Genomic DNA, 23,501 nt, shown 5'->3' with positions numbered 1-23,501 from the left:
TTCAGTTTTTATCTGTATAACGTATAAACCTTGTAAAGCACCGCATACATTGCAAGCGCGTGGTAAGGATGATGATGTGTAACCAATCATTAATATATTTCCTATCTTACAGTTAATCTGATTGATAAATTCTTGTCTACATGCCAGGAGGAATGGGTTACCTATTGGTCTTTCTTCTTGACAATTAGTTCGTATACATTTTAACAAAGATGTCTTAGAGACCATATACTCAGTTCAGATGCTAATGGGATGGCCAGTGGTTGAAAGCTCAGGCCAACCCCAAAGTGAGAGTTTGGATGACTTCTTCAAAGCTGCTTGGGTCGGGGAGGAGTCAAGATGGCGGAGAAGTAGCAAGCTGAGACTGCTTCAGCTAGCCGGAGATCAGCTAGATAGCTTATCTAAAGATTGCAAACACCTGAAAATCCATCGGCAGATCGAAGAGAAGAAGAACAGCAATTCTGGAAACAGAAAAACAACCACTTTCTGAAAGGTAGGACCGGCGGAGAAGTGAATCCAAAGCGACGGGAAGATAGACCCCGGGGGGAGGGGCCGGCTCCCGGCAAGCGGCGGAGCAACCGCGCACAAAATCAGGACTTTTAAAAGTCTGTTCCGCGGAGGGACATCGCTCCAGAGGCTAAACCGGAGCGAAGCCCACGCGGGGTCAGCGTGGCCTCAGGTCCCGCAGGGTCACAGAAGGATCGGGGGTGTCTGAGTGTCGCAGAGCTTGCGGGTATTGGAACGGGAAAGCCGGCTACAGAGACAGAGCCGACAGTAAGCTCGCAGCTCCGTGTTACCTTGAACCGGTCGCAGGCTCGGTGAGCTCGGAGCGCAGCCGGAGGTCAGGCAGACGGGAGTAACTGGGCGCTGTTCTCTGAGGGCGCACTGAGGAGTGGGGCCCTGGGCTCTCGGCTCCTCCGGGCCGGAGACCAGGAGGCCGCCATTTGTATTCCCGTCCTCTGGAACTCTACGGAAAGCGCTCAGGGAACAAAAGCTCCTGAAAGCAAACCCGAGCGGATTACTCACCCCGGCCCCGGGTAAGGGCGGTGTAATTCCGCCTGGGGCAAAGACACTTGAAAATCACTACAACAGGCCCCTCCCCCAGAAGATCAACAAGAAATCCAGCCGAGACCAAGCTCACCTACCAAGGAGTGCGGTTTCAATACCAAGGAGAGCAGCAGAATTCCAGAGGAGGAGAAAGCCAAGCACGGAACTCATGGCTTTTTTCCTGTGATTTTTTTTAGTCTTGCAGTTAATTTAATTTTTTCTTTTTCATTTTTTTTTTTTTTTCTCGCCTTCGGGTAAAATTTTTTTTTTTTTTTAACTGTTACCTTTTTCTTTTTTAACGATTTTTTACTAGTTTATCTAATATATATATATATTTTTTTACATTTTTCTTAGGTGTTTTCTTTTTTAAAAAAAAAAATTCTTTTCTTTTTTTTTTTTTTCTTTTATCTTTCTTCCTTTTTGAACCTCTTTTTATCCCCTTTCTCCCCACTCACGATTTTGGATCTCTTCTAATTTGGCTAAAGCATATTTTCCTGGGGTTGTTGCCACCCTTTTAGTATTTTACTTGCCCCTTCATTTACTCTTATCTGGACAAAATGACAAGACGTAAAAATTCACCACAAAAAAAAGAACAAGAGGCAGTACCGAAGGCTAGGGACCTAATCAATACAGACATCGGTAATATGTCAGATCTAGAGTTCAGAATGACAATTCTCAAGGTTCTAGCCGGGCTCGAAAAAGGCATGGAAGATATTAGAGAAACCCTCTCGAGAGATATAAAAGCCCTTTCTGGAGAAATAAAAGAACTAAAATCTAACCAAGTTGAAATCAAAAAAGCTATTAATGAGGTGCAATCAAAAATGGAGGCTCTCACTGCTAGGATAAATGAGGCAGAAGAAAGAATTAGTGATATAGAAGACCAAATGACAGAGAATAAAGAAGCTGAGCAAAAGAGGGACAAACAGCTACTGGACCACGAGGGGAGAATTCGAGAAATAAGTGACACCATAAGACGAAACAACATTAGAATAATTGGGATTCCAGAAGAAGAAGAAAGTGAGAGGGGAGCAGAAGGTATACTGGAGAGAATTATTGGGGAGAATTTCCCCAATATGGCAAAGGGAACAAGCATCAAAATTCAGGAGGTTCAGAGAATGCCCCTCAAAATAAATAAGAATAGGCCCACACCCCGTCACATAATAGTAAAATTTACAAGTCTCAATGACAAAGAGAAAATCCTGAAAGCAGCCCGGGAAAAGAAGTCTGTAACATACAATGGTAAAAATATTAGATTGGCAGCTGACTTATCCACAGAGACCTGGCAGGCCAGAAAGAGCTGGCATGATATTTTCAGAGCACTAAACGAGAAAAACATGCAGCCAAGAATACTATATCCAGCTAGGCTATCATTGAAAATAGAAGGAGAGATTAAAAGCTTCCAGGACAAACAACAACTGAAAGAATTTGCAAATACCAAACCAGCTCTACAGGAAATATTGAAAGGGGTCCTCTAAGCAAAGAGAGAGCCTACAAGTGGTAGATCAGAAAGGAACAGAGACCATATACAGTAACAGTCACCTTACAGGCAATACAATGGCACTAAATTCATATCTCTCAATAGTTACCCTGAATGTGAATGGGCTAAATGCCCCTGTCAAAAGACACAGGGTATCAGAATGGATAAAAAAACAAAACCCATCTATATGTTGCCTCCAAGAAACACATTTTAAGCCCGAAGACACCTCCAGATTTAAAGTGAGGGGGTGGAAAAGAATTTACCATGCTAATGGACATCAGAAGAAAGCAGGAGTGGCAATCCTTATATCAGATCAATTAGATTTTAAGCCAAAGACTGTAATAAGAGATGAGGAAGGACACTATATCATACTCAAAGGGTCTGTCCAACAAGAAGATTTAACAATTTTAAATATCTATGCCCCCAACGTGGGAGCAGCCAACTATATAAACCAATTAATAACAAAATCAAAGAAACACATAAACAACAATACAATAATAGTAGGGGACTTTAATATTCCCCTCACTGAAATGGACAGGTCATCCAAGCAAAAGATCAGCAAGGAAATAAAGGCCTTAAATGACACACTGGACCAGATGGACATCACAGATATATTCAGAATATTTCATCCCAAAGCAACAGAATACACATTCTTCTCTAGTGCACATGGTACATTCTCCAGAATAGATCACATCCTCGGTCCTAAATCAGGACTCAACCGGTATCAAAAGATTGGGATCATTCCCTGCATATTTTCAGACCACAATGCTCTAAAGCTAGAACTCAACCACAAAAGGAAGTTTGGAAAGAACCCAAATACATGGAGACTAAACAGTATCCTTCTAAAGAATGAATGGGTCAACCGGGAAATTAAAGAAGAATTGAAAAAAATCATGGAAACAAATGATAATGAAAATACAACGGTTCAAAATCTGTGGGACACAACAAAGGCAGTCCTGAGAGGAAAATATATAGCGGTACAAGCCTTTCTCAAGAAACAAGAAAGGTCTCAGGTACACAACCTAACCCTACACCTAAAGGAGCTGGAGAAGGAACAAGAAAGAAACCCTAAGCCCAGCAGGAGAAGAGAAATCATAAAGATCAGAGCAGAAATCAATGAAATAGAAACCAAAAAAACAATAGAACAAATCAACGAAACTAGGAGCTGGTTCTTTGAAAGAATTAATAAAATTGATAAACCCCTGGCCCGACTTATCAAAAAGAAAAGAGAAAGGACCCAAATAAATAAAATCATGAATGAAAGAGGAGAGATCACAACTAACACCAAGGAAATACAAACTATTATAAGAACATACTATGAGCAACTCTACGGCAATAAATTTGACAATCTGGAAGAAATGGATGCATTCCTAGAAACATATAAACTACCACAACTGAACCATGAAGAAATAGAAAGCCTGAACAGACCCATAACCAGTAAGGAGATTGAAACAGTCATTAAAAATCTCCAAACAAACAAAAGCCCAGGGCCAGACGGCTTCCCGGGGGAATTCTACCAAACATTTAAAGAAGAACTAATTCCTACTCTCCTGAAACTGTTCCAAAAAATAGAAATGGAAGGAAAACTTCCAAACTCATTTTATGAGGCCAGCATCACCTTGATCCCAAAACCAGACAAGGATCCCACCAAAAAAGAGAGCTATAGACCGATATCCTTGATGAACACAGATGCGAAAATACTCAACAAAATACTAGCCAATCGGATTCAACAGTACATTAAAAAGATTATTCACCACGACCAAGTGGGATTTATTCCAGGGCTGCAAGGTTGGTTCAACATCCGCAAATCAGTCAATGTGATACAACACATCAATAAAAGTAAGAACAAGAACCATATGATACTCTCAATAGATGCTGAAAAAGCATTTGACAAAGTACAACATCCCTTCCTGATCAAAACTCTTCAAAGTGTAGGGATAGAGGGCACATACCTCAATATCATCAAAGCCATCTATGAAAAACCCACCGCAAATATCATTCTCAATGGAGAAAAACTGAAAGCTTTTCCGCTAAGGTCAGGAACACGGCAGGGATGTCCATTATCACCACTGCTATTCAACATCGTACTAGAGGTCCTAGCCTCAGCAATCAGACAACAAAAGGAAATTAAAGGCATCCAAATCGGCAAAGAAGAAGTCAAATTATCACTCTTCGCAGATGATATGATACTATATGTGGAAAACCCAAAAGACTCCACTCCAAAACTGCTAGAACTTATACAGGAATTCAGTAAAGTGTCAGGATATAAAATCAATGCACAGAAATCAGTTGCATTTCTCTACACCAACAGCAAGACAGAAGAAAGAGATATTAAGGAGTCAATCCCATTTACAATTGCATCCAAAACCATAAGATACCTAGGAATAAACCTAACCAAAGAGACACAGAATCTATACCCAGAAAACTATAAAGTACTCATGAAAGAAATTGAGGAAGACACAAAGAAATGGAAAAATGTTCCATGCTCCTGGATTGGAAGAATAAATATTGTGAAAATGTCTATGCTACCTAAAGCAATCTACACATTTAATGCAATTCCTATCAAAGTACCATCCATCTTTTTCAAAGAAATGGAACAAATAATTCTAAAATTTATATGGAACCAGAAAAGACCTCGAATAGCCAAAGGGATATTGAAAAAGAAAGCCAACGTTGGTGGCATCACAATTCCGGACTTCAAGCTCTATTACAAAGCTGTCATCATCAAGACAGCATGGTACTGGCACAAAAACAGACACATAGATCAATGGAACAGAATAGAGAGCCCAGAAATAGACCCTCAACTCTATGGTCAACTAATCTTCGACAAAGCAGGAAAGAATGTCCAATGGAAAAAAGACAGCCTTTTCAATAAATGGTGCTGGGAAAATTGGACAGCCACATGCAGAAAAATGAAATTGGACCATTTCCTTACACCACACACAAAAATAGACTCAAAATGGATGAAGGACCTCAATGTACGAAAGGAATCCATCAAAATCCTTGAGGAGAACACGGGCAGCAACCTCTTCGACCTCTGCCGCAGCAACATCTTCCTAGGAACAACGCAAAAGGCAAGGGAAGCAAGGGAAAAAATGAACTACTGGGATTTCATCAAGATCAAAAGCTTTTGCACAGCAAAGGAAACAGTTAACAAAATCAAAAGACAACTGACAGAATGGGAGAAGATATTTGCAAACGACATATCAGATAAAGGACTAGTGTCCAGAATCTATAAAGAACTTAGCAAACTCAACACCCAAAGAACAAATAATCCAATCAAGAAATGGGCAGAAGACATGAACAGACATTTCTGCAAAGAAGACATCCAGATGGCCAACAGACACATGAAAAAGTGCTCCATATCACTTGGCATCAGGGAAATACAAATCAAAACCACAATGAGATATCACCTCACACCAGTCAGAATGGCTAAAATCAACAAGTCAGGAAATGACAGATGCTGGCGAGGATGCGGAGAAAGGGGAACCCTCCTACACTGTTGGTGGGAATGCAAGCTGGTGCAGCCACTCTGGAAAACAGCATGGAGGTTCCTCAAAATGTTGAAAATAGAACTGCCCTATGACCCAGCAATTGCACTATTGGGTATTTACCCTAAAGATACAAATGTAGTGATCCAAAGGGACACATGCACCCGAATGTTTATAGCAGCAATGTCCACAATAGCCAAACTATGGAAAGAACCTAGATGTCCATCAACAGATGAATGGATCAAGAAGATGTGGTATATATACACAATGGAATACTATGCAGCCATCAAAAGAAATGAAATCTTGCCATTTGCAACAACATGGATGGAACTAGAGCGTATCATGCTTAGCGAAATAAGTCAAGCAGAGAAAGACAACTATCATATGATCTCCCTGATATGAGGAAGTGGTGATGCAACATGGAGGCTTAAGTGGGTAGAAGATTAAATGAAACAAGATGGGATTGGGAGGGAGACAAACCATAAGTGACTCTTAATCTCACAAAACAAACTGAGGGTTGCCGGGGGGAGGGGGTTGGGGAGAAGGGGGTGGGATTATGGACATTGGGGAGGGTATGTGATTTGGTGAGTGCTGTGAAGTGTGTAAACCTGGTGATTCACAGACCTGGGGATAAAAATATATGTATATAAAAAATATATGTTTATAAAAAATAAAAAAAAAAAAAAAAAAAAAAAAAAAGCTGCTTGGGTCAATCCTCATCCCATCTGCATCTCCTTGTTTTTTTCAGCTGATCTTGTGCAAGGAAGTTGCTGATCGCCTACCTAACAGTCATTCCTTCTGGCTGATACAAAGCTAATCTGTACATAACTGGTCATACGGCTGACTTGGGGATTAAATCTTGATAAGGTCAGTGATTGGTTTAGAAATGAATGGGGGAGCGCCTGGGCGACTCAATCATCAAGCTTCTATCTTGGGCTCAGGTCATGATTCCAGGGTCCTGGGATCGAGCCCTGCATCGGGCTCCCAGCTCCGCGGGAAGCCTGCTTCTCCCTCTCACGCTCCCCCTGCTTGTGTTCTCTCTCCCGCTGTTTCTCTTTCTGTCACATAAATAAATAAAATCTTAAAAAAAAAATGAATGTGTGATACAATTTTAGTCAATGAAGTGTGAGGAAAGCCTTTTCACAGGGCTTCTGGAAAGGAAAACTTTATCTTTTTTTTTTTTTTAAGATTTTATTTGACAGAGATCACAAGTAGGCAGAGAGGCAAGCAGAGAGAGAGAGGGAGGCAGGCTCCCCACTGAGCAGAGAGCCCAACTCGGGGCTCGATCCCTCTGGGATCATGACCTGAGCCAAAGGCAGAGGCTTTAACCCACTGAGCCACACAGGTGTCCCAAAAATACTTTATCTTAAAAGGCAAACAGAAATGGAACATCCTGTCTTCCGATGTTGATATGCGAGGAAGTGATGCTTGAGGTCGCTGCAGCCATCTTTCTATCATAATGGGTCAAGCTTGAGACCAGAATCCACATTCTGAGGAGAGAATATGCTGGTTCTTAAAGACATTGTTGAACAATGGAAAACTAAAGTGCTTCGGGACTTCTTGTTGCATGACGGATTAAAGCCTTTTATTGTTTAAGCCATTGAGAGTGGAGTTTTTTGTTACTTGCTTCAGAAAAAAACATCTACATGGTTCAACTATGGGACATGAACGACCTATTTTCTCCTCTTAGATATTGTTCTTTTTATTCAGAGAGAAGCAAGCTTGGAAAAACATGAATTGCCCCACTCATTTTGTAGACAAAAAATACTACCAAAGGTTCTTTTGGTAACTCACTCTTTTCATAGCCACTTGAGTGATATCATATCTTACTGGCATAAAGAAAATCAAAACCTTTTGTTCATGTTAGATGTGGAGACTTGGGTACCTCCAAGGGAACTTTGGGTATCTTTGGCGCATTTTATTTAGTACAGTTTTTAAAAGTCTGTATGCTCACAGGGAGGTGTGGAACGTTGGGAAATATAAGATTCAGGTACAGAAAAATTCTCTTCTTAGGGGTAGAGAGGAAAACTCTTACAAATGCAACTTCTGGCAAAGTCGTTATAGTTAGAGAAATCGAATAGATGCTGTTTCTGGACATGACAAAGGACATAAATCAAATATATAAGCTTATTTGCCTTTGGAAAGTAAAAAATTGTGTGGTATTTATTTAAAGGCAGATCAATCCCTCTCCCAGGCTAAATGAGGAAGAGATTAATTGAAATCTTAATGAAACATAAAATTGGGCATTGGCGATATTGCCTGCAACCATTGTAAACTGACAGATTATGCAGCCAGCTTGTTTACCTTACTGAAATGAGCCCTGAAAGGTGATGTGCCTGATTCCTAGTCTGAGAGTCTAGTCTTTACTCCTTGGATTTTGTTGACAGGCTGATTTCTTGACTCACTGGATCAGCCAGGTATGTATCTAGTCTCCTTTGTTTCTAACTACAAAAGACATACTAATATTGGTCTAGGCATGGCAGGGTTCCAACCCTATAGTGAAAAGAACTCCAAGAATCTGGGATGCAGGAAGTCTTTGTCCTGTAAAAAGCAATGCTCCCTTTAAAACTGCATTAGGAAAATGATGCCTTTTGAAGAAAGCACATGCTATAGCCATCTTCCCCTCTCTACATGTCAGCCACCTTTATAATTACATGACTTCTTTTCCTAACTAGCTGACCTCCTTGAGGGAAAGCCCTTTCCCTTATGAATCCCTTTATCTAACTCTTCCTGGCAGAGTAGGCGTTTGATAAATCCTAGTTGGCTGACTGTTGAGGTCTCCAAACTACATTTTGAAAGGCTGGGCTTTTATTATTATTATTATTATTTTTTAATGTTTTATTTTTTATAAACATATATTTTTATCCCCAGGGGTACAGGTCTGTGAATCACCAGGTTTACACACTTCACAGCACTCACCAAAGCACATACCCTCCCCAATGTCCATAATCCCACCCCCTTCTCCCAACCCCCCTCCCCCCAGCAACCCTCAGTTTGTTTTGTGAGATTAAGAGTCACTTATGGTTTGTCTCCCTCCCAATTCCATCTTGTTTCATTTAGTCTTCTCCTACCCACTTAAGCCCCCATGTTGCATCACCACTTCCTCATATCAGGGAGATCATATGATAGTTGTCTTTCTCTGCTTGACTTATTTCGCTAAGCATGATTAGTGTAATCATATCAATATGACTCTTTATCTTGATTAACAGTTTTCTTATGTAATTGGCTGCTCCCATATTGGGGGCATAAATATATAATTGTTAGATCTTCTTGGTGGATAGTCCCTTTAAGAATCATGTAGTGTCCTTCTGTATCTCTGACTATAGTCTTTAGTTTAAAATCTAATTTATCTGATATGAGAATCTCTACCCCAGCCAATCAATCAATGTGATAGAACAAATCAATAAGAGAAGAGAGAAGAACCACATGGTCCTCTCAATTGATGCAGAAAAATCAGTTGGCAAAATCCAGCATCCGTTCCTGATTAAAACACTTCAAAGTATAGGGATAGAGGGAACATTCCTGAACTTCATAAAATCTATCTATAAAAAACCCACAGCAAATATCATCCTCAATGAGAAAAAGTTCACAGCCTTCCCGTTGAGATCAGGGACACAATAAGGATGCTCACTCTCACCACTCTAGTTCAACATAGTTTTAGAAGTCCTAGCAACAGCAATCAGACAACAAAGAGAAATAAAAGGTATCCAAATTGGCAATGAAGAAGTCAAACTCTCTCTCTTTGCAGATGACATGATACTTTATATGGAAAACCCAAAAGACTTCACCCCCATATAGCAATTCAGTAATGTGGCAGGATACAAAGTCAATGTACAGAAATCAGTTGCTTTCTTATACACTAACAATGAAAACACAGAAAGGGAAATTAGAGAATCACTTCCATTTACTATAGCACCAAGAACCCTAAGATACCTGGGAATAAACCTAACCAAAGAGGTAAAGAATCTGTACTTGAGGAACTACAGAACACTCATGAATAAAATAGAAGAATACACAAAAAGACAGAAGACCATTCCATGCTCATAGATCGAAGAATAAATGGTGCTAAGATGTCTGTATTGACTAGAGCAAATCTATACTTTTAATGCCATTCCGATCAAAGTTCCACCAGTATTTTTCAAGTTGCTGGAGCAAACAATCCTAAAATTTGTATGGAATCAGAAAAGACCCCGAATTGTTAAGGAAACATTGAAAAAGAAAAAACTGGCTGCATCACGTTGCCTGATTTCAAGCTTTACTACAAAGCTGTGATCACCAAGACAGCATGATACTGGCAATAAAAACAGACACATAGACCAGTGGTACAGAGTAGAGAGCCCAGATATGGACCCTCAACTCTATGGTCAAATAATCTTCGACAAAGCAGGAAAAAATATACAGTGGAAAAAAGACAGTCTCTTCAATAAATGGTACTGGGAAAATTGGACAGCTATGTGTAGAAGAATGAAACACGACCATTCTCTTACACCGTACACTAAGATAAACTCGAAATGGATAAAAGACCTCAATGTTAGACAGGAATCCATCAGGATCATAGGGGAGAACATAGGCAGTAACCTCTTTAATATCAGCGACAGCAACTTCTTTCAAGGTACGACTCCAAGGGCAAAGGAAACAAGAGCAAAAATGAATTTTGGGGACTTCATCAAGATCAAAAGCTTCTGCACAGCAAAGGAAACAGTCAACAAATCAAAGAGGCAACCCACGGAATGGGAGAAAATATTTGCAAATGACAGTACAGACAAAAGGCTGATATCCAGGATCTATAAAGAACTTCTCAAACTCAACACACACAGAACAGATAATCATGTCAAAAAATGGGCAGAAAACATGAACAGACACTTCTCCAATGAAGGCATACAAATGGCTATCAGATACATGAAAAAATGTTTATCATCACTAGCCATCAGGGAGATTCGAATCAAAACCACATTGAAAAAAAGACAGCCTCTTCAATAAATGGTGCTGGGAAAATTGGACAGCCACATGCAGAAAAATGAAATTGGACCATTTCCTTACACCACACACGAAAATAGACTCAAAATGGATGAAGGACCTCAATGTGCGAAAGGAATCCATCAAAATCCTTGAGGAGAACACAGGCAGCAACCTCTTCGACCTCAGCTGCAGCAACATCTTCCTAGGAACAACGCAAAAGGCAAGGGAAGCAAGGGCAAAAATGAACTATTGGGATTTCATCAAGATCAAAAGCTTTTGCACAGCAAAGGAAACAGTTAACAAAATCAAAAGACAACTGACAGAATGGGAGAAGATATTTGCAAACGACATATCAGATAAAGGACTCGTGTCCAGAATCTATAAAGAACTTAGCAAACTCAACACCCAAAGAACAAATAATCCCATCAAGAAATGGGCAGAGGACATGAACAGACATTTCTGCAAAGAAGACATCCAGATGGCCAACAGACACATGAAAAAGTGCTCCATATCACTCGGCATCAGGGAAATACAAATCAAAACCACAATGCGATATCACCTCACACCAGTCAGAATGGCTAAAATCAACAAGTCAGGAAATGACAGATGCTGGCGAGGATGCGGAGAAAGGGGAACCCTCCTACACTGTTGGTGGGAATGCAAGCTGGTGCAACTTCTCTGGAAAACAGCATGGAGGTTCCTCAAAATGTTGAAAATAGAACTGCCCTATGACCCAGCAATTGCACTATTGGGTATTTACCCTAAAGATACAAACGTAGTGATCCAAAGGGGCACGTGTACTCGAATGTTTATAGCAGCAATGTCCACAATAGCCAAACTATGGAAAGAACCTAGATTTCCATCAACAGATGAATGGATCAAGAAGATGTGGTATATATACACAATGGAATACTATGCAGCCATCAAAAGAAATGAAATCTTGCCATTTGCGACAACATGGATGGAACTAGAGCGTATCATGCTTAGCGAAATAAGTCAAGCAGAGAAAGACAACTATCATATGATCTCCCTGATATGAGGAAGTGGTGATGCAACATGGGGGCTTAAGTGGGTACGAGAAGAATAAATGAAAGAAGATGGGATTGGGAGGGAGACAAACCATAAGTGACTCTTAATCTCACAAAACAAACTGAGGGTTGCTGGGGGGAGGGGGTTTGGGAGAAGGGGGTGGTATTATGGACATTGGGGAGGGTATGTGTTTTGGTGAGTGCTGTGAAGTGTGTAAACCTGGTGATTCACAGACCTGTACCCCTGGGGATAAAAATATATGTTTATAAAAAATAAAAAATTATATTAAAAAAAAAACCACATTGAGATACCACCTTAGACCAGTTAGAATGGCCAAAATTAACAAGACAGGAAACAACGTGTGTTGGAGAGGATGTGGAGAAAGGGGAACCTTCTTGCACTGTTGGTGGGAATGCAAGTTGGTGCAGCCACTTTGGAGAACAGTGTGGAGATTACTTAAGAAATTAAAAATAGAGCTTCCCTATGATCCTGCAATTGTACTACTGGATATTTACCCCGAAGATACAGATGTAGTGAAAAGAAGAGCCATCTGTACCCCGATATTCATAGCAGCAAGGACCACGGTTGCCAAACTGTGGAAAGAACCAAGATGTCCTTCAACGGATGAATGGATAAGGAAGATGTGGTCCATATACACTATGGAGTATTATGCCTGCATCAGAAAGGATGAATACCCAAATAGGATGAATACCTTTTGTATCAACATGGACGGAACTGGAAGAGATTATGCTGAGTGAAATAAGTCAAGCAGAGAGAGTCAATATCATATGGTTTCACTTATTTGTGGAGCATAAGAAATAACATGGAGGACAAGAGGGCATGGAGAGGAGAGGGGAGTTGAGGGAAATTGGAGGGGGAGATGAACCATGAGAGACTATGGACTCTGAAAAACAATATGAGGGTTTTGAAGGGGGTGGATATTGGGTGAGCCTAGTGGTGACTATTATGATGGGCACATTTTGCATGGAGCACTGGGTATGGTGCATAAACAATGAATTCTGGTACAATGAAAAGAAATTTTAAAAATAAATATTTATTTTTTAAAAAAGATAAATTGATGTAGTCTTCTATATTCTTTGCAGATGTAGTTTTAGTTTTTTTTCTTAAGATTTTATCTTTTTTTTTTTTTTTTTGAGAGAGAGAGAGAGAGAGAGAGAGAGTTGGGGGAGGAACAGAGGGAGAGGGAGAGAGTCTCAAGCACACTCCCTGCTAAGCACAGAACCAGACACAGGTCTTGATCTCACAACCTTGAGATCACAAACTGAGCTGGAACCAAGAGCTGGGAACTTAACCGACTAAGCCACTACAGCTGTAGTTTTTGAAAGGAAAGCAGAATTCCCCAAACTCAGCTCAAATCAGAGACTGAAAAATACATACTTAGATAGAACATAACACAAAATTTAAATGTTTTCCTTTTCTTTCCCCTTCAGTCCAGTGAATCCATTTATCCTCTGAGCTTCTATGGTAGCATAATATCAAGGCCTTTAAGCAAAATATCCAAATATTTCCTCAAATTTGATGGATTGTTGATGATTGTGATACATGAGGCTGAAGGAAAAGTCATGGGACAGACATAGAAGCCAACTTTGAACTGTAAGCCTTTCCCATGACCTGTGCCCCCAAAATAGTAGCTCTCTACCAGTGACCATCTGCAGCCTTGATCTGACCCTGCCCCAAACATTTGGCATGTGGAAGCTGGCCCAGTTGTCACAGAACAAGCAGATTAGTTTCCCAGCGCTTATAGCCTTTTCTTGGTCTTCTGCCTGTCCTCATAGTAATCACTGTTTAAACACACTGATAAAATTCAAGAATGTGCCAATAACAGCTCCCTCTTCACATGCTGAACTAGATTTCCAAAGCACCAGGCAAGACGTGAGCAGGGTGACCATGGGGACCCTACAGGGGGCACTGATCTCACCTGCACCACCCCCCCCCCCCACCTTACTGCAGAGCATGGGACTGGTCCACTGCAAAGCACAGAGATGTGGGTGGGGCAGAGTGGACAAGAAAGGAAATCTCAGCTTTTCTTAACCTTATTTTGCCTTGAAGGTCCTGTTGCTTGTCTTGCCGTCTCTGTCACCCCCTTTCCCCAGGAAGACTGATTCTTTAAAGCTTCATGTGGAAAGCTTTGAGTCACCTTTCTTGACACCATTATTTTTTCCTCTCTTCCCTCCTTCCCTAAACCTGCTCCACAATACAAGTGAGCACTGAGAGGTTAGAAAATATGTATTTTTAACTTAATGGGTAAAATGATATATGAGATCTTCCCTTTGAATCAAGAATTGAGAGAGGCACTGTGATTTATTCAGGGGCCATTCCTTCAGAAGATCCAGGCTGAAACCAGATGGGTTATGATGAAAAGCATAGTATTAATGTAATCCTGGCACGTCAGGAAAATTCAGGGATACCCCTCACCTCAACCGACCTATTGTCTACAGAGGGTATCCCATCAGGAGCGTTAAGGTAAGGATGGAAAACAAGAAAGTTTATGGGTCCAAACTGAGGAAGAGAAAGGGCTATAGATGAATGTGGTAATACTTTCCTTTCCCTTGGGAAGGATTTCTGCAAGAAAGAGAGGGTTGGGTCCTCCAGGGGATTAATGTTTACATCCTTCAAGAAGCGTGGAGTCTCTTTTGTGTGCTAGGAACAGTATTAGATATGGAAGATACAAGGATGAGCAAACAGATGTGATCCCTCCCTTCAAGGATCCACCATCAGGAGGGGTAACACTAGTAATCAATTAATCATTAAGTAAATGTGCAAATGAAGCAGTGATGACTGCTGAGAAGGAGAGGTCTCTATTGGGCTCAGAGAGGCAATACGAGAAAGGGGGCTAAAGGGTCGGGAAATGCTTTCCTTAATTAAAAAAAAAAAAAAAGTGACAACTGGATTGGGATCTGAATGATGAGCAAAAATTAGGCAGATAAAGAAGAAAGGACAGGGCATGAGCTGGGGCCCTGTGGGGACCTGGTGGGCAGAAGGCACTGGAGTGAGGACTGTGTATTGGAGCAGAGAGAGCAAAGGGGAGAGGGAGTGAGCCTGGAGAGTTTCTAGGGCACAGATCAGGGAGGACCGTGCTTGTGGACCATGTCAAGGATTCCAGTCTTTATCATACAAGCAATGGGAAGCCACTGAATGATTTTAACTGGTGGTGGTGGTCATGGAAGTAGCGGGGGATATATTCAGCCTTGTGTTGGAAAAGATTTTTCTGGTTATAGTGTGACTGGGTGAGGATAGGGTAGATTCAAGTAGAAAGAGCAGACAGGATGGTCTTGTAGCAGCCCAAGCAAGGAATGATGGTAGCTTGGGCAAAGTTGGTGGCAGTGATGGAAAGAGACATCCAAGAGGTAAAATCAACAGTGCATGGTGTGTGTGTTCCTATTATCACCTTCAAGCTTCCTCAAGTGTAAATCTGATGGGAGCCTGAAGATAGCATGCCCAATGCTGTATAAGAGGGCAGGTCAAAGCTAAATTATGTTTCTCTGAACAAACAGCATTGCTGCAAGATCCCAAGGAGCATTTTTCATCCCTATTGCATCTTCAGTGTGAGCAGGCACAGAAAATGAAGTGCAAGGGAAGGAAGCAGGCACCCCGGTTATTTTGAGCAAGCTATAGGAAAGAGCCAACACTCTAATTTGAATTCTTCTCATTAAAACCCAGAGCCTAACCCCACACAGTTCTTGTTTCTAATGTCTGCAAACTTCTCTTTTTCCAGATAATTGACAATAGGCCCCCACAGAAGTCTCCTCAGCATGTCTGCAAAAATTTAACAAACATTAGGTTTGACACCATCATCACGTTTGCCAAGACAGCAAAACTTCCGGCCGGCAGAACTTCAAGTGGGATGAAGTGGAACAGAGAAGACAGCACGGAGTGACTGATCATTTCAGCGTATCTTCTAGAAAGTTTCCAGTGTTGGCATTTTCCATGGTTTAGGAGTGGTAGGGAATGGCAACTCTGGGGAGATGCCATGATAATGAAGGTAGGCTTTACTCCTCTTTCAACTCATCCTCCCTGCCCTCAAGCATTCCCGGAGTTAAGATTTTTTTTTTTAATATTTTCATTTGATATGAACAAAAAACATTTTTTACTCAATAAGTTCAAGCTGTATAGTCAGTGTCTGAATTATTGCTGAGCTGTTGTTTATGTTAGCATTTCAGGCCTTCCACCTGCTTGACTGACACATGTCATTTATCTTCTTTGGGTCTAGATGTCCCCACCTGAGACATGAAGAGGGGTTAGACTGACTCAGCATTTCTCCAGCTTCAGTCATTTGGGTATCACCTTTGTAATACTCGCCATGTTGGCTTTTCACTTACTTTTTAACACTTTATTCTCTAAATTGATTCATTTGTTTACTTAAGTCCTTAAAAAAAATTCTTGGCAATGACATATGTGAAACTGTGGAACTAAAGTAATAATGACCTTCCTTCTAGTGCACATAAATAAACGTATACTTTTTTTTGCATATATCTATATAAAATCAAACTACACTCCACCACAACGATACATAGACCCCACTCTAGGAAACTCTGGACATGCCGACTCTAGCAGTACCAACGTACCATCATTCACATCTGCCCCTATCACCCAGACTGATTTCCCATAGCTTCCTAAAATAAAACCTCAGGTCTGGCCAATTCAGTGTCCATGTTATTCCTTACAAACAGTATGTACAAGCTAGTCCCTTCATCTAAAATCAATAATCTACAAAGGAAAGAGAAACTATGACCCAAGTTAAAAAGAACAAATTGGAAAAGTACATGACTGGGTCAATAGAAGGCCAAGAAAATCCTTAGGGTGGCAGTTGCTGGGTCAAGGTCAAGTGTAAAGACTTGAGGGATTGGTCATTTATGGACTATTTCTTTTCCTTGAAAAAGAGAGTAATCCATTCATAGGACAAATTTACTAGACAAAGTTTTGAGTATCCCCTGGACTTCTTCAAACTTTTCTAGTAGAGAAAAGAAGACCTGATTCAAACACTTGGGAGTAATCATTATTTGATATAGAAATCTGTTAATTCATTTATTTATAATGCATGATGTGTTTCTTCCATGCTAGGCACTGGACACACAAAGATCATTAAGATATTTCTCTACCCTCTAGGAGCTCAGGTTTTGCAGGAGACAGAGAGTTAAATAGGTAAGCATGATAAGGCACTACAGACCCTTAAAGTATGTCCAGCATATAATGTGCCACAAGATGGGCAGTGTCATTTCTATTGGATCAGGTAAACTTCTTAGGGGATGTAACTTAATATATAAGCTACGTCTTAACTCATAAGCCAGGTGAATAGGCAGTTACGGATGGAATGCCTGCCCAGGGACAATAAACAGCATATTCAGAAAGCTGAATACTATTCAATAGGGGTGGAGCATATAGTTTCCTCTCTGTGTATAAGAAAGAGAGAAAGAGAAAGACACAGAGGGTTAGACTCTAGGGGCTGGATTTCTCTGTTCAAGGAGGAACTGTTAAAGACTTTATGCAGGTGAGTGATATGTGCAGAGCTCATACTGAAAGCTCACCTCGGCAGCTGGGTGGTAGACAATTGGGTAAGGAAGAGTTCCCAAACCACAGACAGAGACCTATTAAAACACTATTCCAAGGGTCCAGAAGAAAGGTGGTGAGGGCAGCGGTGAAAAGAGAGGAGGGAACAGCTTTGAGAATTAGTATGAAGGATGGGCTGATGAGAGTGAGGGTGTCTAGGAAGATGTCAATCACCAGCTTGGTGACTGGGCAGTGGTGCCCTTCTCAGAGTGGGAACCCAGGCGGAAGAGGCAATCTGGGGAAACATGGATTTCCTTTGGAATTGTATCCCTTGGGGCCTGACTGGCAAAGTGACAGGCTATGGAGCAATGACACCTGAGTTCTTTTACTAACTCTGTTGCTATGACCTTGTTTGACTTCCCATCATTTCTGAGCTCTTTGCCCCTAAGAAAAATTGCCTGCTCTGGCTTGATTTGAAGTCTTGAGGAAAAGAAATATGTGAAAGCACTTTGTAAATGTCTTCACAAATGTAAATATTTACGCCTTCAGGGAAGTGCAAGGTGCAAAAAAGCAGAGTCATCAGCACATTTAGCTAGTAAATAGGCAGAGAATGCTGCTCCTTCGCACTGAGGCAGAGTGCAGAGCAGACATTTCTTCACAGAATTGCCAATATCATTGCTTGTCCTTTAGCTAAGATGGCTTCATTTCTAGGAGACAAAAGGTATTACTTTGCTCTGCAACACACCAACTCACCAGACCTTATGTCTCGGTATTTTTTCTAAATCTTATAAAATCCCTTTTCTATTCCCACTTGCCCAGGTGGGCAAAACATCCATCTTCAGCCAAAATTAAGATTCTTTTCAGATTATGGAAAAATCCCGTTTTTCACTGGTAATATGAGTGAGACGTGAGACATATATGTAGGCTAGAACTATTACACAGTGTTGGCTTGCAACCCTCTCACGAGCTTTCCTGGTATAATCTGAAACTGACCTCTGTACCCAGAAGGCAGGGAGAGACAAAGACAGAGGAGGGCCACTCTAGGTTGGGGGTGGCAATTTTAATAATAGCAAAGGGAACTCACCTATGAGGCTTGTCTTGGGTGGCAGCAAGTTGAATGCCAAAGCTTAAAAGTTTATAAAGAGGCCATCACTGGGTTCAATCACATATACTGTACAGGTGTTCTCAACACCGTATTACTACCTCAAGTTTATGTCCTTGAAGTAGCCTCTGGGAGTGGGAAAGGCAAGCAAAATGCATATTCTCAGGATAGGGGAAGGAGGGAGAGGCCTCCTAGGGTCTGGGTCTAGCTCATGAGTCAATTGATTGTCTTGTTTTTTTCTGTTTTTTTTTTTTTTTTTTTTTTTTTTTGGATGATGTTCCCAACACACAAGTGGCCCATCCTTTCATGGACAGGATAAACTAATTGGGTAAAGAAGTGGACTCTGAAAAACAATCTGAGGGTTTTGAAGGGGCTGGGGGTGGGAGGTCGGGGTACCAGGTGGTGGGTATTAGAGAGGGCACGGATTGCACAGAGCACTGGGTGGGGTGCAAAAATAATGAATACTGTTATGCTGAAAATAAAAACTAAATTAAAAAAAAAGAAGCATATAATATCTGTTAATTCAGACCAGGTCTTTACAATCTGTTGGCCCTAGTGCTGTGGAGGAGGGGGGACTCAGGTACCCATACCCAAGAAATACCAAGACATACCCAAGGTAGCTCAGCAGCATTGTTATCCAGACCGTTAGGAATTACCTTTGGTTGCTGTTATGTTCCCAGTTTGCTGTAGAATAATCATGTCCCTTACTAATGATGAGAGTTGTGATGTCAACAACATAGGGAAGGTGAAGATGGAAGGAAAGCCCCATACGGACGTACGAGAGAGGGCGCTGGTGAGGAGGGCTGATGGCTGAGTGTGCATCACGAAGCCAAGGTCTAACGCAGAGAACAAGGGAGGAAATAATGCCTTCCTTAGGAAAGGAGGTCAGAATAGAGAGAAATAGGAATAAGGAGATATTCTGAGTTAGTGGAAAAGAACTCAAAGACCTTTCTTATAATTCTTTCTTGTGAATGGAGGAAAGATGATGAAACAGGCTTTTTTTTCTCATGAAGATTGCTCTTTGAAAGCAGAAAAAATCCAAGGACAGGGTCGTATCTAAACATATGGTAAGCAGGTTTTTAAATGATCTGTCTACACTCCAATCTGGACCTGTCTGGAAGGAAAGTCCCCCTGCAGTGGGGCTGCAGCGGGGGTGAGGAGAAGCCCGCCCCATGACTCATCACCAGGCTCACAATTCCATCCAACTCTCCAGTGGAGAGAGTCCTTGGGTAGTAACCCTTACCTAGTGCAGTGGTCTGAATGGGACTGTATGAAAATGATCTGAAGGTTTATTTGTAATGTGATGATGAGGACCCTCTGAGGGTAGTGTATGCAGTTCCTAGAATAGAGTCCTCACATAGGTATGTGCTCAGTAAGGAATTCCTGAACGAAAGAATGATGGGCTGGGAAAATTACACAATATTTTACAATGATGCTTGCAAAAGAGGAGAAAGAGGCTAGGTTTGAAATGATAGAGAACTAAGGTCGCATTCCATTTCTGCCCTTTACTTGCTGTGTAATCTTGGCCAAGTTACTTAACTTCTCTGAATCTCGTTTATCAAATGGAGCTGATCAGTGGCATACATGTTTACAACTGGCTCTCCTGGAAGAAGAAAAGCTCTGCTTTGCAGCACTTGCTGATTTCTGTGGTGTAAATATTCACATTCAAGTTAACAACTGGTTTACAGCTCCTTGCAAAATTTCTGCAAATCTAAAAATCAGTTCTCATAAGCCCCCGGATACAGCTCATCACTGGAGGCAGTGATATCAAGCTCAGAGGGTTGTTGACTGTACTTGGAGCACTTAAAACCTGCTAAGCCCTATGCCTGGGTGATCTTTTTTTAGTTCTTGTAGCAATGCTCTGAGGTAGTCACTATTATTATCCCTATTTTAGGATTTTGGTGAGGGGAAGGGATTTGTGTGTGGACACACAGCTAGCCTGTATTCATTTTACTAGACGGTCTTGAATGGAATCAAAACAGGCAAGTCCACATACTGTGTCCAGCATACATTAGATCCTGAAATCATATTACTTTCCTTTCCCTCTTTACTGTTTCTATAAAATATATATCGGTAGAAAATGTCTTGGACCAGATCCCAGACAAAGGTCTTAGTGTTGGGGCAGGAAAAAAAGAACAAAGTAGGAAACTGTAAAGACACAGTAAAATCCAGGCATAGTTTTAAATACTTCAAGGATCAAATTGTTGTCTAATGATCCTTTTAACAAGCCAAGGACTTGAACACACGTGATTCTCCTATGGGGGACCCACGCTACCTTCACTAACTTTCTGCCCAGAAAGAGAGCTCTGTAATGATTCACTGGCAAAGGAGAGCTTCTTCCTCGCCTGCTCTCTCTGCTGTTGACATATTACACAATGCACAGCTTGCAGGTGTTTCTAAGAATTTGACATCCAGCTATTCATTAAGTATATAATATTTGGAACCAAACTGATACTTTATTATACATTTTCATTTTCTGTTAGAGAGTATGAAATTCTCCTTTCAGAGAACTTGGGTTGGAGGAAGTTGGGCGGTGGGACTCAGCTAAGTAGACAGGGCGCTCCTACATCATTCTCCCATATGCTCCTGTCTGGCAGAGCCATTTCCATGAGAGAGATGCTGGAAGCTACCACCAGGGAGGAGGTAAAGGGAGGGTGGCCATGTAATCTAGGCCCAGTTCTGGTCAATGGGACTTAAGAGAAAGCGTCCGAATGGGCTTCAGAAGTTTTCTTTGTTGAATGAAGCAGAGGCATGAAAAAAATAATTCCATGTCTCCCTAGTTGCTTTTTGACACTGCTCTCTGAGGATGACAGATCTGGAGTCTAATTAGGTGGATAGCCTGGAAGTACCTAGGTACTTCTTGTTAGGTAACATCAAGAAATATCCTCATTGGGTAAAGCCTGTTCATCGTGCATTCTGTCATTTGCAGCCCCAAACATCCTTGACCTATCAATCAAATGAACTTTCAAGTTTACCTTATGCTTAAATTTAACTCTTAGAACTTATGGTCACCAAAACCCCACTGTGCAAGAAAGCTTTCTGCTGCAAGTAATTCAAAGTCCTGACTCCTGCTGGCTCAATATAGGGAAGTTTATTACATTGTGTAAGAGGAAGAACAGAGTCAGGGCAGGCTTTGGGGACACTCATGCCCTGTTTGCTTCTCTGAGACTCTTCCATCCTGCTTTCCCTGGTAGGTGGGTTTGGTCCTCAGGCCAGGTGACTGCCAAGTTCTAGGCACCACATCCCAAAGAGACAACGCCCAGTGGAAGAAGAGGAATTGTCCATTACCCTGTCTCTTCAGATAGGTGAGGAGAGGTTCTTTGTCAGCTAGTCCATATGCATCCTTTTCTAAGTCAGTCCCCAGATTACCTTGGGAGCAAGGGTAGGGCAGTCCTCACTGGCTACCTCCTACCTGGGCTGGGGTGGGATGGATTTAGGGAAACCTACACCAAGGACCAACTCCAGGTGTCACTTTTCTTGTCCCTTCTTGGAGATCTTTGGTGGACTCTGGTGAGTTGTTTTCCACGCGGGAACCCTCACTGATTATATACATATATATATATATCTTGGCTTTGCACCTTCAGTCAGATTCCTCCTAACTTACAAGTGCTTCTTTCATTTTGCTAGTTGGTTTTTCTTAAAAGAATCAATACTTTTTGTCTCTGGGTCCTAAATGCCGTAATCATAAAACAGATGTTCTTAAAAAACAACAACAACAAACAACAAAATCCCAAAAACAATGTGCTATCGATGTCCTCACAGGAGAAAAAAAAAAAAAAAAAGAATTTAGACATATGTGCTACTGTTCTCATGGTTAGAAATGTTTCATTCTCATTAGTTCTTCTGCTGGAGCATATTTTTATGCTCACAAATAGGCACCAGGCCTTTAAGAGTAGATACCTGTCAGATTTCTAAATCAATACAAAGTTACTTAAGGAATAAGAGCCATTAAATGTGAAGCGACTTTTTTTCTGGGGGAAAACCTGGAGATTCAACTTGGAGGAGCCAGTGGAGAAGAGAAATGTGTGTGTCAGGTAAACCCTTCTCATGCGATGGAAGCCCTGCCCTTCTATTCCCCCTCATCGCGCCTTCACCTGTATTCACGTGTAGCGGATTCACCGCCGCGCTTGTTCCGTACCTGGTTTCTGCAGCTCCCAGTCGGAGAGATGCCTGCGAATCCCCTGGGTGAGCCCCGAGCCAGCAGTGCCGGTTCGGCCATTGTCATGAGGCTACGCGCACCTGATTCCTCCCCTCCTCCACCCTAGAAGGAGCCAGCGTCCCCCCTCCCCCACCTCCTCCCCGGAAGAGCCTGTGCTATTGGGAGAATCTGAGGCCACGCCCCTGCATCAGGGTGGGATGGGTCAGTCCGCACGTCTGCTATCATTGGTTGAGAGGCAGGCACGTGATGGGCATAGTCCAATCAGGATGACTCCTAAGATTTGGTTGACTGCAACAGCGGACACGTGCTCTCGCCCTCCTTGCTGCACCGGCGTGAGATGAGGGACGTTCACAGTATGGAAGTTCAAGTAGCACCAAAAACAAAACAAAAGCAGATGGAAAGAAAGAGAATCAAGCTACGCTTCAGGCTTGACATGGCTCTGGAGCTTCCTGTGGCCTGGGTCAAGATGTCTCTTTCTTTCTTTTTTTTAAAGATTTTATTTATTTATTTATTTATTTGACAGACAGAGATCACAAGTAGGCAGAGAGGCAGAGAGAGAGAGAGAGGAGGAAGCAGGCTCCCCGCTGAGCAGAGAGCCCGATGCGGGGCTCGATCCCAGGACCCTGAGATCATGACCTGAGCCGAAGGCAGAGGCTTAACCCACTGAGCCACCCAGGTGCCCCAAAATGTCTCTTTCTTGTTGACTGAGGTTTCCCATCAGCAGCTGCCTAA

The sequence above is a fragment of the Mustela lutreola genome, chromosome 7 (assembly GCF_030435805.1).
Source record: "Mustela lutreola isolate mMusLut2 chromosome 7, mMusLut2.pri, whole genome shotgun sequence".
NCBI lineage: Eukaryota > Metazoa > Chordata > Mammalia > Carnivora > Mustelidae > Mustela > Mustela lutreola.
This window is presented reverse-complemented; position numbering follows the sequence as displayed.